Source organism: Phaseolus vulgaris, chromosome 11 (genome assembly GCF_051622355.1).
Source record: "Phaseolus vulgaris cultivar YP4 chromosome 11, ASM5162235v1, whole genome shotgun sequence".
Classification (NCBI taxonomy): domain Eukaryota; kingdom Viridiplantae; phylum Streptophyta; class Magnoliopsida; order Fabales; family Fabaceae; genus Phaseolus; species Phaseolus vulgaris.
In genome coordinates this window covers 30,524,314-30,538,565 of record NC_143508.1, presented here as the reverse complement: position 1 = coordinate 30,538,565, position 14,252 = coordinate 30,524,314, and the positions used below count along the sequence as shown (strand labels likewise).

At 33.4% G+C, this 14,252-nt stretch overlaps 1 pseudogene; it reads right to left on the bottom strand.

Annotated features, from left to right (window-relative positions):
• Nucleotides 1-2,170: 2,170 nt before the first annotated feature.
• Nucleotides 2,171-3,249, bottom strand: LOC137839372 (patatin-like protein 2; annotated as a pseudogene).
• Nucleotides 3,250-14,252: the final 11,003 nt, after the last annotated feature.

Genomic DNA, 14,252 nt, shown 5'->3' with positions numbered 1-14,252 from the left:
TTCTCCATGGCCATTTCACATTCCTTTGTTGTAAGTGTTGAATGAGTCACGAGATAATTCTAATTTTATATTTAGTGTTTACGCAGAGTGTATGTAGGATTGTTGTGTGCAAATATAAGGTTGTGAGATGGAGGATGGTGAGAAACCCACAGGTAATTCCTATGGCATTTATGATATGGATGTTGTTGATGCTGCTTTGCATGTCCAACATGTGGTGTCTTCCCCTACTAATAATTCCCCTGCTCAGCAACTACATGATCAAGTAATGGTCGAACAGGGTGATGATAACAAAAATGGGGATTCTGACCCTAGTAATGTGCCAGAGACCAATATTATTAGTGAGAATTAGTTTGAGCTTGAAGAGTCCAAGACCGTTCGCACCATGAACTGATCACTCCTAAGCCTAAAGAAAAGAACATTAGAGAAATGAAGAATGTGCTAAATGATATTGAGGTACTTATTTCCATTAAGATGGTAGAGTTTTTTTATAATTTCTATTTTGTAGATTGTATTCATCTTACCGTTCATCCATAGATGACTGAGTATGATGAGTATGGCACACCTTTGGACCGAGAAACATTTATGAAAGAGATTGAGAATTTGTACAGAGAGTGGTCCTTGGAATTTAAGCCTCCTAAGTTTTATGGAGAGCCACTATATTGCGAAGTCACATTATACCTATATTCTAGCTTTGGATGTGCTCATTGAATCATAGTTTGATAGTCAATTATACAAAAATAAAATTGTTGAAGGTATTCTATTAGATATTTTCATTTTATTGATTGTCTTTATCTGGTTTAGTAATTTCACTTTGCCTGTGCAGGTCTTCCTATTTATTTCATTGAGCCCCACCATCCTGATAAGTTCTTTTGGAGAGGAGAATTTTACGGCGAGCATGATGATTTCAAACAATTTTCATTTTTTAGTTGTGTTGCTATTGATTTTTTTTCCACAAGCTGGTAAAAAGCCAGATATCATTCATTGCCATGATTGGCAGTCAACATTTATTGTATGAGTTGTCTAATTCTTTCTAGCAAATTTTTGCTCTTTTAGTCACTAATTGTATGACATATCTGTTTCCTTGCTAGACTCCTTTGTACTGGGAGATATTTGTAAATAAAGGATTAATTCAACTAGGATATGCTTTGTATATCAGTTCTATATTAGTAAAATATATTCACTTCTCAACATTATGATTATTTTGCAATGAATTCTTTCACACACTTACTATGTAAAATGCTATATTAGTAAATCTTTTATGCCTTGTATTCTGACTTTGCATTATTCCTATGGTTATTTATATTATCAAAATACAATATATGTGTGTTCATTTTAATTTAGAAGAGTTCATTTTATACATTCCATTAGGATTATTTGTTTCCTATCTTCAGGTAAAACAACTATAGAGAGCATAATCAGGAATGAAACCTCAGTAAGATTCTTTTGACTCGACATGTATTTCTTTTATGTATAATTGTTTCTTTCTGTATTGATTATGTAACAATTCAAATAGGAAGTGAATAACATAGATGGCAGGTGGTGCATAAGAGTTTATTATAGACAAAAGACAAGTTTTAAGGGTCTATTATTATCCAGCGAGTAAGAAGTTTGGTGGCAAAGACTGAAGTATATGTACTTTTGGCATAACCAAAAAAGGTTAGAAATATGATATTATAAAGATTCTAATGGTCATGTTCTTTTTTTCTTATATGATGTCTTAATTCGTGTACAAATGCAGTTGGACCTTAATGATATTGAAAATATATTAAATTCTTTGGTTCAACTAGATGTGGTAAATACCTTGTAATGTTTTCAAAGAGAATTAGATCACCACTTCTCGTTTGCTCTCTCTATATTCCACTGTATGCAATTATTCTCCTGCAATATTTACTTTGTTTCCTTTCAAGGAGTTTGTTTACTGGTTTTTCTCTCAATGATCATTCCCTTGAGAGTTTTCTTATTTATGATTTAAATTGTGAGAGATATGATTTGATTATGTTAGAAATATGATTTGATTACATTAAATAGGGATATATGATATGATAAACAATTCATAGCCTTAAGTCACATATAATATAGGGCACCTTTATCATACATTATATTTAACACAACACTTGTAATAAAAAAACATATATAATATTCATACAACTCTCTCTTATCCCTTTGTCTTTTAAGGATTTCCATTATTTGCAGACGTTTGAGATTTACGAAATCACTTATGTTTGGATAGTCGTTTCGTAAACCCAATGAAACAAAATATTCAAGCATGAGACTTAGCACAGGCACATTCAAAATCATGCTCAAATTTAATACTTAATTAACATTGTTCCCATGAGTTTGGAATCATCATAGTATGAGTATGATGATATATTAATTTTAATATGTATACCTCTTCAAGGCTTCTTCGTTTGTTTTGAAAGAATTAGCAAATTCATAAAGGCCAGTTTTAAAGTTAATCTTTGAAACTGATTTCTTTAACAGTGATTCCCCAACTATTGCCAATTCATTCAAATTCTCCTCCATGGCCAAGTCCACAAAAGATAAGTTCCCAGTTTATGTATCGTCCTACAAAATTAGAATACAAGAATTCATTTGTAAATATAAGAAACATTACTAGTATTTTTGAGTGAATTATTGAGTTAAAATTATGTGGAATGATGAGAACATGGATTCAAAGGTAGTTGTGTTCAGAATTGAGTGCTGGAAAAACTGAAGAGATGTGAAAGTTAGCCATGTCAAAACTGGCTTGACCAAAGGTATCAATTAAAGGGGAAACCCAACTCAAGGTACCCCATTATGCTACTTCTTTAGCAATGTATTTCGTTTCCTGTTTATGAGAACCTGTTCCCAATGATATCACAAAAAACCTATCGTATTGCATCGTTTCCACGTTCAAGCTGGCATATGGCCCTTCATGGGAAATTTTGTTTGTCACTTCTGTCTTGGCCACTAGTGTCTGAATCACCAAATTTACATTAGATTTTTTTTTTTCATCTTAGTGATTCATTTGAATCATATTGTTGAGATTTTACTTTAAATTTCATTTGAAATATAAGACTATGCATGTACCGGGTTATTTGTTGCGACATCATCATCTATTAGGTCAAAGTTTCTCAAGACATCACCATGGTGGGTTTTGGTTTCAAAGGAATGAGCTGGAAGATAGGTTGGAGCTGTGACACAAGGGTGTAACCCCTCTCTCATAAGCCTTCTAAAGGCTAGTTTAAGTTGGTTTGACCTCCTTAGCATTTGAATGTGTTACTATACTGTTCTAGTAGTGGATTCCTTACATTTCCATGGGTTGCAGGTTGTGGAGAGTTGTTATCAGACTAGGTGGCTATGATGTAGTATGGATTAGTCTTACGTGCTATTTTTGACAAATCATCTCTTTGAATGGATATAGGCCATGACTGTAATTCTTGTATTAGATTACTTACTTCTAACTCAAGGTTGTTGTTAATGCTATAACTAATATCTTTATCCCATTCATAACTTGTGTAAGATAAAAGAGTTGTTTCACTTAATCTATATTTAAACATTTTACTAAATGTCAGATGAGTGATCAACATGATTTCCCATGTTTGATGGCTTTGCTGGTACCTCATATATACTGTAGTTATGCCTTTAATAATGTTGTTTGTTATGTTTTCCCATGTTTGATGTCTGAGCTAGTTTTTGGTATTCTCAATGCTTTGCTCAAATGATTGGGTAGACAGTAGTTGTAGCACAGATAGAACCGATGTTGTGGAAGTCATTAAGAAATTGTCAAGTTTTCAAAGAGCTAATCATTTAGAAATTGTCATTTATCTAAAAATTCTTTTTAAAATTTTGAAGGATATGGTAGGGCTAAGTTCAAATAGTTGTGGTTTGACTTGTGGAGACACATTAATAGCTTCGACTTGTGATTTGGTCTACTTCTATAGTGTCATGAGCCCAGCCGGTTCATCTCAAGTTCATGTTCCCTTAGCTCACCAAACAAGGAGGATGTGGTCAAGGTTGTCAAATCCTTGGATTAAGAAATTGTAGTGACATTTGGTTGCCAAGATCTGTCCAAGCATTTGAGGATATTGATGTTTAGTTCCTCCCTTTCAAAGATCTTGCCAAGGATGATGAGGTGGTTCACAATGTGGGTGAATCTCTTTTGCACATCAGAGATGTTTTCCCCTTTCAACATTCTGAACATTTCATATTCCTGAATCAAAGCATGTTTCCTTGCTCTTTTCATATCAGTGGTACCTTCATGGGTAACCCAAGGATGTCCCACGTTTCCTTTGCTGAAGCACATTATGAGCATCCTGAAAAACTCATTAGAATTTATAGTAGTAAGTAATGATATTTTTAGCAATACAATTATATTGAGCTCTTTTACTTTCACTCTCAGTCCATTGGGACCAAGGTTTCTCAATGAAAACATCATCCTTTTCAACTTTAGGAATAAAAGGGCCATTTGCAATAACATCCCAGATCCCTCTATCAATTGATTCAAAAAAGATTTTCATTACAACCTTCCAAAACTAATAATTCAAACAACAAAACAGAGGTGATCTGTTTATTGAAGCACCCTCCCCAAAGGATAGTTTTTCAGCCATTAAAAAAGGTTTTAAGGATAAAAAACTTGAATGACTTTCAAGAACTCATCTCTGATGCCAATTGTTAGAATTAAAGGCCTTAAACAAGAGGGAAGTGAATTGTTTATAAAATATTTTCGCAAGTACTGAAGGTAGAGTGAAAGACTATGAAGAATCAATCAATTAGAAAGTTGTTCAACCAAAAAGAAAATTGTTTTTAGTTTGATTCCTGAAAATCAACCATTTGTTTTTGCACAACACACACCAAGAGTGATGATCTTGAACCCCTCAAGAACACACATCATTCTTTGGCAAAACATACAGTTTCCAAAACAACCCTCTGAAACTACACCACATTAAATCACACAGATATAGAATGACTAAGGAAGAAGGGAATAAAATACACCTAGGTAATATCAAAGATCACAATCCAGAATTACAAGACAATCCTATTCCACACTTGAGATGATCCAAAAGCTCTTTGAAATCTTGAAAACTGATTTAGATTGATCTCTCTTTCTTAGTTAATAACCAGGAGCAAAAAACAACCTTTTTATACTCCAATCAGATGGTCAAAGCATTTAATTCAAGAACCAAAAACAGTTTGAATCATTTAAAACAAATTGGTACAACTTAACAAAATTCTGTTAAGGTTTCTAGAAAAGCAACCAGTTGAATTCTTGAAACAACCAGTTGAATTAATTTGACAGCAAAGTCAAGCTTTTCAAATCATTTTCAAAATCCACTAAGTGTAAAACAACCGGTTGAATCGACATTTCAACAGGTTGAATTTTCACACTCTTTAGAAAAAACATTTTTTTTCAAAAGGATTAATATTCAATTAACCCTGGATCATCATAAAGAGTGGATTAACAATTCAAATACTACTAGACACCCATAGAAAACTTGCAACAAAGGTTTTCAAACATTCCTCTTGGATTTGGAGACATCAAAGTGCCTTGTTCAAGAATACCCACTATTGGCTAACCCTTTGAGTATTGTTTGGATAGCAACTACTCTGGACTAAAATGAGTATTGTTAAATCTACATCCATTCCTAGCTAAAAAGGAATATTGTTTGGAATGCAATCACTCTAGGGTAAAACAAGTATTCTTTGGAACACAACCACTCTTGACTAAAATGAGTTTCCAAAACAACCACTCATGTCTAAAAATGAGTATTCTTTGAAACACAACCCCTCTAGGTTAAAACAAGTATTCTTTGAAACAGAGCCCTATTGGCTAAAAACGAGTATTTTTTGGAACACAGACACTCATAGCTAAGATGAATATTCTTTGAACAGCAGTCACTCCTGACTAAAATGAGTTTCTTTGAGCAACAACTACTCCTAACTAAGATAAATAAATTATAAGAATATTGATTAATAGATCAGAGGGTTGCTCACTATAAAATGATAACGTCTTTTGGCGTATACAAGGTTTATACTTTCTCTTCTAGTTTGTTAAGTGAACATGAACAATCTGTTCTAAGAAGCTTTTAAGGGTGCATAAATTGGAGCAACATTTTAGCATTGTGCAACATGGTCTCTTGTGTTCTTCTTCTTGCGAGTGACTTTAAATAAGCATTGAAGAATACAGTTGTTGCAAATTCATTTCTAGTTGTTGAGTGGCTTCAACTCACTTAAATGTCTTTCTTTCATCAATTAAGCTTGTTCCTGAAGGATGCATTAAATTCACTCCATAAAACATTAACTTCTATTTCTTTACATAACATCCTAATAGTTGGATGTACTTATATTTTCTCAAACATTGCAACTTACTTGAGTTTGTCTAAAGGGCATATTCGTACAAAGTATATAGTCTTTCTAGAGTTGATAATGTTTGTGTCAAGGATTTGTTGAAGAAAAACATCTTTAGCTCTTCATCCAATAGATTATTGATGTGACTTGTGATGACAGAGCCCTCAACAAAGGACCAACCACTAGGTCAATGGCTAGAAGAATCCAAAAGGAGTGAGACTCTGGTACTCCAAGTAGAGACATTCTTTTATACATGTTTAAAGGAACCATAATCTAGTGATACAACCTAGAGTAGGAATTAAACTTCTTGCTTAAAAGTAGTATAGAATTTTGGCTTGTATTTTGGCCTTTAGTAAATTAAGGTTAGGGTTAGGTTTCTAAAATCTACATAGGGTATAATTGGGCTTAATTACAACCCACATTAAACCATAAGTTGATCATTAGACCTAATTAAGTCACATTATTCACACACAATCACACTTACCCTGTGACTTGCTTTAGGCACCAAGTTTGAATTGTTTTAGTTTAAAAATTCCCACTTTTTTCCTTACAACCTTGGTTGACCCTTCTACTATAAATGAAGGTGCTTGGCTCATGAATTTTAAGATCAAATATAATTGAGTTATGTTGCTGAATTTTCTAACCAAACTCTCATTGTCTCCTCTCTTTAGGGTAGACACTTTGTTTGATCTTTCTCTCACTTTCTCCAAGTGATTAGGCCTAACCTATCACTCTCCACCCTCCTCACGACACTCGTTGGAGCCAAGAGCTTACGAAAACTTCTCCTTGACCTCCATTCTCCATTGCTTCCACCAATCACTCCATCAAGCTAAGAACCATGCCAATCCATGGAGGTTTGAAGCTATCGTTTGGTATAATAAGCAAGGCCAAGATTCAAGTTAAGTTCTTTTCAAATTTTCTTTGATTTTGTGTTGTTTTATTCATATATTTGTTGTTCATCATGTTCCTTTCATGTCTTAAAGTTAATTCATCGATTGATTTGTGCTTTAAATGCTTTGTTTGGTTCAAATCCATTCACTCTTCTTGAACCATCCACATTTTCAATTTAGGAATTCAATTTGGGTAAAACCGTGTAGCTTTTGTTATTTTTGCTTAAGTCTCTTTTAAATTGTGTGGTTAAATGCTTTGTGTTTGAGTCATTTTAATTTCTGAATCTATTTCAAGTCATGTCAAGTCATGTTAATCCATATATGTCATCAATTCTAAGTAGTAATTTCATTCAATTTTAGTTGCTTGTTTTGTTGATTTCCGCAAGAGTCTAATGAAAAATTTGAAGAAAAAAGAATTTGTTGTGCTTTTGATTTGCTTTTATTTTTTGTAATTGAGTTCTATACTTGTTAAGTAGTTCAATAACAAGTTCATCGAGTTAGAATTTCTATTGTGTCTTGAGTTTGTGTGCCAATTTTCATTGCATTCCTTTAAGTTTCATATTCTGCAAATTTCTAGAAATTGAGTGGTGGCTAAAATTATTTGTCATAATTTTATCTGTTATCAAATTATTCTAAAATTCTGAATTTAAGTAGCTTAATGTGTTAGCAAACATAAGAAAAAACATTTATATCAAAATTCAAAATATAAAAAAAAATGAAAAATGAAATACGAAAGGTAGGGAGATGAATTTTGTCCAGTGCCAGATTCATTAAAAAAATTGTTGTGGTATTTTAATGAAATTCCAGTGCCATTGTTCAGTTAATTGATCATATTTTAAGTGATAAAAATTTCAGAAGCCGAAACCAATTACATCATACAATTGCTTTAGTATTTTGACTTCTATACTTTAGTAATTTTGTTTTTGTTAATTTACTCTAGTTCCAATCCTAGGTTCAATCTTTGTGTGCCAAATTTTAATACCTTATTTTCCGTTTGTTATTTTATTCTTACTCACTTGTTGTTTGTCAATATCAATTCCATTTGAATTAGTCCAATTTTGAAATTAAACTTTTGTTGCCTTTTTAATCTTGTTTGACCTTTACTTGGAGTCTTGGAAAATCTTTGGTGCCATGGAACTATGTTTGGCTGAAGAATAATCACTAGAGAAGGTAGAACAACTGAACATTGAAGGTTGAATACCCTAAGGAGAACAAGACAAAGGAAGAGACATCAAAATTTACCAAAAACAAACACTTGGAAAGCATAATTTTAGAAGAAAAGTTGTAAAAACAAAATTACTTGTCATTGTATTTCTTTCAGTTGTATTTGCTTTAAACTCTTAATTTTAGTGCATTAATATTATATATAGTTTGGTGAGCGTGTCTTCAAGTTCTAAAGGTGCCTAGAAGCTTCACCTAGGAAACGTCTAGTTTAAGATTTCTAGTCTTAAAAGTTTAATTTCTTTATTGCTTTTGATTTCTTGTTTGATTTGTGTTTACATCTTGTTGTGTTTCTAAGAATTTGCTTAGATAGAAATTTGTGAAGTTTATTGGGATGGTACTTAAGTGATCCTTAGTGGTTCACCTCCCTTTCCTAGGAAACTATCTAGTGCATTGGGCTTATCTTTTCTCTTTGGGAATTGTTCTTAACACAAGCTTTCATCATGTCTAAACATACTACTCACCTTAGTTAAAGTGATTTGAGTTCTACAAAATCACTTTTAAAAAAAAATGGCTCAGGATCTTCAGTCACTTCACTTGAGACAATTATAACATGAGAATCAAATTATTAAAGAAAAGAAAGAAATAGATTATCATTTTGCAATTTTAGAAAAGGAGTTAAGAATGATTAAAGAAATAGATGACTAAATTGTAAAAATAAAAAAGACCTAACCCTCTAGTTCTAGGTCTAGTGATTCCCACTCTGAAGAAGGGAGTCTTAGGATTCATGACTACTATCAACCTACACCTAGAAGAATTAGAAGATAAAGCCCGAGAATAGAAACCATAGTTGACTTACCTCATTTCTATGGGAAGAAAAATGATGAAATCTACTTAGATTGGGAAATGAAAGTAGAACAATTGTTTGTTTGTCACCATGTTAGTGAGGAAAGAAAAGTATCCCTTTAAGCTTTCAAAATAAGGCAATGTATTGGTAGAAAAAGATAGACGCCTCCATAAGGAACCTCTCATTATATATTGGAATGACCTTAGGGGAACCTTGAGACGTCGCCATATTCCTTCTTAATACAATAGGGAGTTAATGGACAAGATCCAAAGACTCCAACAAAAGAATATGAGTTTAGAAGAATTTAGGCAGAAAATGGAGTTGTATATGATGAGTCAATTAGGGAGGAAGAAACTACAATCATATCTAGGTTTTTAAGTGGTCTCAATCTTGAGATAAGGGATAAAGTAGAACATTTGCCCTATAGGGATCTTAATGACTTGGTCCAACTTCGTATCAAAGTTGAACAACAAAATTTAAGAAAATGATCAAGTCGTAGAGAAAGTTCTTACTCAAACTCTTATCCCAAGAAGGAGTATAAAAGAAAGTATAAAAGGGAGGAGTGTTATCCTAAAGAGAAACCCAAACTAGAAACTTCCAAAAGCCTAGATAGAGGAAAAGATGTTCAAACCCCACACACACGCACTAGGGAAATTCAATGCTTTAAATGTCTTAGTAGAGGTCATGTAGCATCTCAATGTTCCAATAGAAGAACTATGCTCTTAAGGGGCAAAGATGAATATAATAGCCAAGAGGAATAAACTAGTGATGGTGTAACATTTGATAAAGAGAAGAGTGAGGGTGCATATCCATGTGAAGGAAAATTATTCATGATTAAAAGAAGCATCAACAATCAAGCTATTGTGATAAAGGGGTTTTAACTGTAAATAAACAAGTAAAAGTCAATCTTTCTATGGGAAATTATAATGAAAATATTTTATATGATGTAGTATCCATGAAAGTTTGTCATATCTTATTGCGAAGGCCTTGACATTTTGATAAGAAAACTACGCACAATGGCCTTAGCAACGAGATTACTTTTGTTAGAATATATGACCTTAAATAAGAGGGGGGGTGAATGGTTAATAAGAGATTATTAATTACTTTTGAAGGTTTAATGAAATTTTGTGAAGAAATCCAGAAGAGGATCAAGTTAGCCAAGAACACAAACTGTTTTAAAGCAAAACACAGAAAAACAATCAGTTGTTTCTTCGAATCAATGAGTTGTTTATACCAGTTAAAACTTAAACAGCTTAAAAACAAAATTTAAAGAAGTTCAAAGAAAGAGAAATGCACACAAGCAATTTATACTAGTTCACTCTTACAACAAGAGCTACATCCAATTCCCAGAAACCACTGGGTAATCCACTAAGCAATCATACCAGATTACAAACACCACACGCCAAAGTAGTGACCTTGAGCCCCTCAAGAAACACACTACCTTTGGAAAATCACACCAAGAGTATTGATCTTGAACACCTCAAGAACACACAACACTCATTGGCAAAACAACAACAGAAATACAGAAGATTGAGAAAGGATTACACCTGATCAAAGTACAATATGAAAGAATACAATTGCAATCCTATTCCACTCTCTCTTGAAAATCCAAAGCTTCATGTGAATCTTGAAAACTTGAGATCAAATATGTCAAACTAAATTTCTCAAAACTGTTTCTTACACTTTAGAAACATATAACAAACTATTTATATTTTCCAAAGATTGGTCAAAACATTTAATGAAGGAGCGTATTCAGTTAGAAATCATTTAAGACAAATTCACCAATCAAACTTGAATTCTGTTAGGATTTTCAAAAAAAAATCGGTTGAAACCACGAAACAACCGATTGATTTGGTTTGACAGTTTAGTCAACCAAGTCAAACAACTTTCAACCTTTTTTCAAAACATCTAAGAACAAAACAATCGGTTGATTCGAGAAAACAACAGGTTGTTTTTCACTTAGTTGGAAAAACATATAATTTCAAAAAGGTTTTAATTCACATTAGTTTTAGATTCAACAAAAGAGTGGATCACACTTTAATCTACCCAGATCCCACCCACACACAACAACAACACCAGCCTTTCATCAAACACCTTGAATTTGGATTCTTCAAAGCACTTGATCACTCTTGATCAACAAGTTTTACTCATAATCATAAAAAGTTTGTACTTTTTCTCTAACACCTACACAAGTAGTAGACGATCAAGTGCAAATGAAAATGAAAAGAGATAGTGAAAAAAAAATCCTCGAAAATCAAAGGGTATTCCTTAGGGACAATACTGAGGCACAGGGGAAGAGTGCTTCTTCCCACGGGGTCATTCAAATAGAGACAAATTTGATAGAAAAAAGAAATTAAGAAAACTCATGTTCTTGAACAACCTCCAAATCAAGAGGACAACTCTAGGGTGAAGGAATGTACAAACATATCCAAGAAGACCTCCAACTCATCAAAACATAAACTAGAGCTTTGGTCAGAAGAACATAAGAAGATTGAGTTTCTGCTGACTAGTCAACATTATTTGTGGGTCAATCTTTATCATAAATAAATTGTATAATATTTTTTAGGATTTCATGGGCCATGTATTAGGCCTAGTAGTATAAAATAATTGGACCAAATATTTGGGCCAAGTAGCATAGGCTTTTGGGCTTGTATTTGGGCCAATAGTAAAATAGGTCTAGTTAAAGTTAAAAGTGACTAGTTGGGGGTAACAATTGGGCTTCTTTGAGCCCAATGTAACCCTAAAACGTCTAGGGTATATTGGAGGACAAAAATTACCTTGGCATGGAGCATATAGACGTCCACATGGCAACCTAGGAATGGAGAGGATTTATCATGGAAGGTGTGAACTCAATATGGAAAGCATGACTCCACATGGCACCTTCTCATTGGAGAGTTTTATTTTGAATTTTCAAATTTTTGCTCCAAAATGTCCTGTCCTTTCTATTATAAATTGAGGTGCTTGGCTCTCATTTTCTAAGATTAATGAATGAGTGAAATTGCTGCCAAAGTTGCTAGCCTTTCTCACTCCCTCGTCTTGCCTCTCTAAAATAAACACTTTAATCTTCTTCTTCACCTAGCTCGAGTTATATGGCCCAACCAATCACCCTCCCTACCTATCATGCACCTTCAAGGAAACCATAACTCTATAAGAACAATCCTTGTTCATTTCTTCCATTGAAGCTTCCGCCAATCCTCTCCAAAATTCAAGAAAAGAATTCGGTCATGAAGGCACATTTTCCATCAGCATGGGTCCACTATATTTTCTAAAGTTGATCTGAAATGTGTTGAACCAAGTGGTGTTCATCTTTTGAAGAATCTAAATCCTTTGAAGGATGTTGAAGCCTCTGCTATGCTTGATGTTGTTGTGCTGGTTTAAGCTTTGTTCTGGGGTAGTTTATATGTTTTAATCCATCCTGTGATTAAATCTAAAGCATTAGCATTTTCAATCTTTGTGAAAGTAAAATGTTTTCAAACTAAGTTAAAACAACCGATTGTTTTATCGAAACAACCGATTGTTTATACTTAGATGTTTTGAGAAAAAGATTGAAAACTGTTTTGAATGGTTGAACTGTTAATGTACCAAAACAACCGATTGATTCGAGGAAACAACCGATTGTTTGTTTTGGGACCATAACAGAAAAACTATTTTCTCTTTGACTGAGCTTTAAATATTTTAACTGCTTACGCTCCAGTCATTAAATGCTTTGACCAATCTTTTAGTGCAATTTAAGAGTTTGTTAAGATTTGATAACAAACTACATCTTTGAATAAATTCAGAAAAACAGATTTGACAATTAAGAATCTTTGACAAAGTTTTTCCAAAGAGTTTTTTCAAAGTGCTGAGATTGCTAAGAGTTTGTGATTGATCAAAGTGTTGGAATAGGATTCTGCTTGTATTGATTTCAGATTATCTTTTGTAACAAGTGTAATCCTTGTACTCTGTTGAACAATTCGTTTCTGTGTTTGCTAAGATTGGTTGTGTGTTCTTGAGGTGTTCAAGATCAGCAATCTTAGTGTTGGCCAAGGAGAGTGTGTTTCTTGAGGTGTTCAAGGTCATTCTCTTGGTTGTTGTGTAAGTGATCAAGTGGTGATTGCTTAGTGTATTTCCTCAAGGTTTCTGAGAAGACTGAATGTAGCTCTGGTTTGGAGTGAACCAGTATAAATAACTGTGTACAATCTCTCTATCTCTAACTCTTTAAATTCAGTTTATTTGTTGTTTGCTGGTATAAACAACTGATTGTTTCTACAAAACAACCGATTGTTTTTCTGGTACTACAGCTTTTGCTTGCTGTTTTGGCTAACTGAATTGCTGAATCAATTGGTTCCTGAGATAAATTCATTCTAGTTTTGAAAAGTTTGCGAAAACCCTCTTTAAACAATTTACCCCCCCTCTAGTTTAAAGCCATCTTTTCTAACAATTGGCATCAAGAGCTTGGTTCTTTAAAGTTATTCAAGTTATTCAAGTTATTCAAGTTTTTAAATGGCTGATAGACTACCTTTTGGGGAAGGTGCTTCAATTAACAGACCACCTTTGTTTTGTGGTTTGAACTACCAGTTTTGGAAAGTAAGAATGAAAATATTTATGGAATCTCTTTACAAAGGAATTTGGGATGCAACTGAAAATGGTCCTTTTATCCCAAAGTTTGAAAAGGATGGATCTGTCATTGAGAAGCCATGGTCTCAATGGAATGATGCAGAAAGAAAAAAAAAGGCCAAATTCGATTGCATTGCCAAAAATATTATAACCTCTGCTTTAAATTCTGATGAGTTTTTCAGGGTCTCGCAATGCAAATCATCAAAAGGACACTTTGGAAGTCACTCATGAAGGAACAAATGAGGTGAAAAGAGCTAGAAAGCATGCTCTCATCCAAGAGTATGAGATGTTTAGAATGCTTAAAGGAGAAACAATTGCTGAGGTGCAGAAAAGGTTTACGCACATCATCAATCACCTTATGAGCCTAGACAAGACCTTTGATAAAGAAGAGCTGAACATCAAGATCTTGAAATGTCTTGATAGAGCATGGC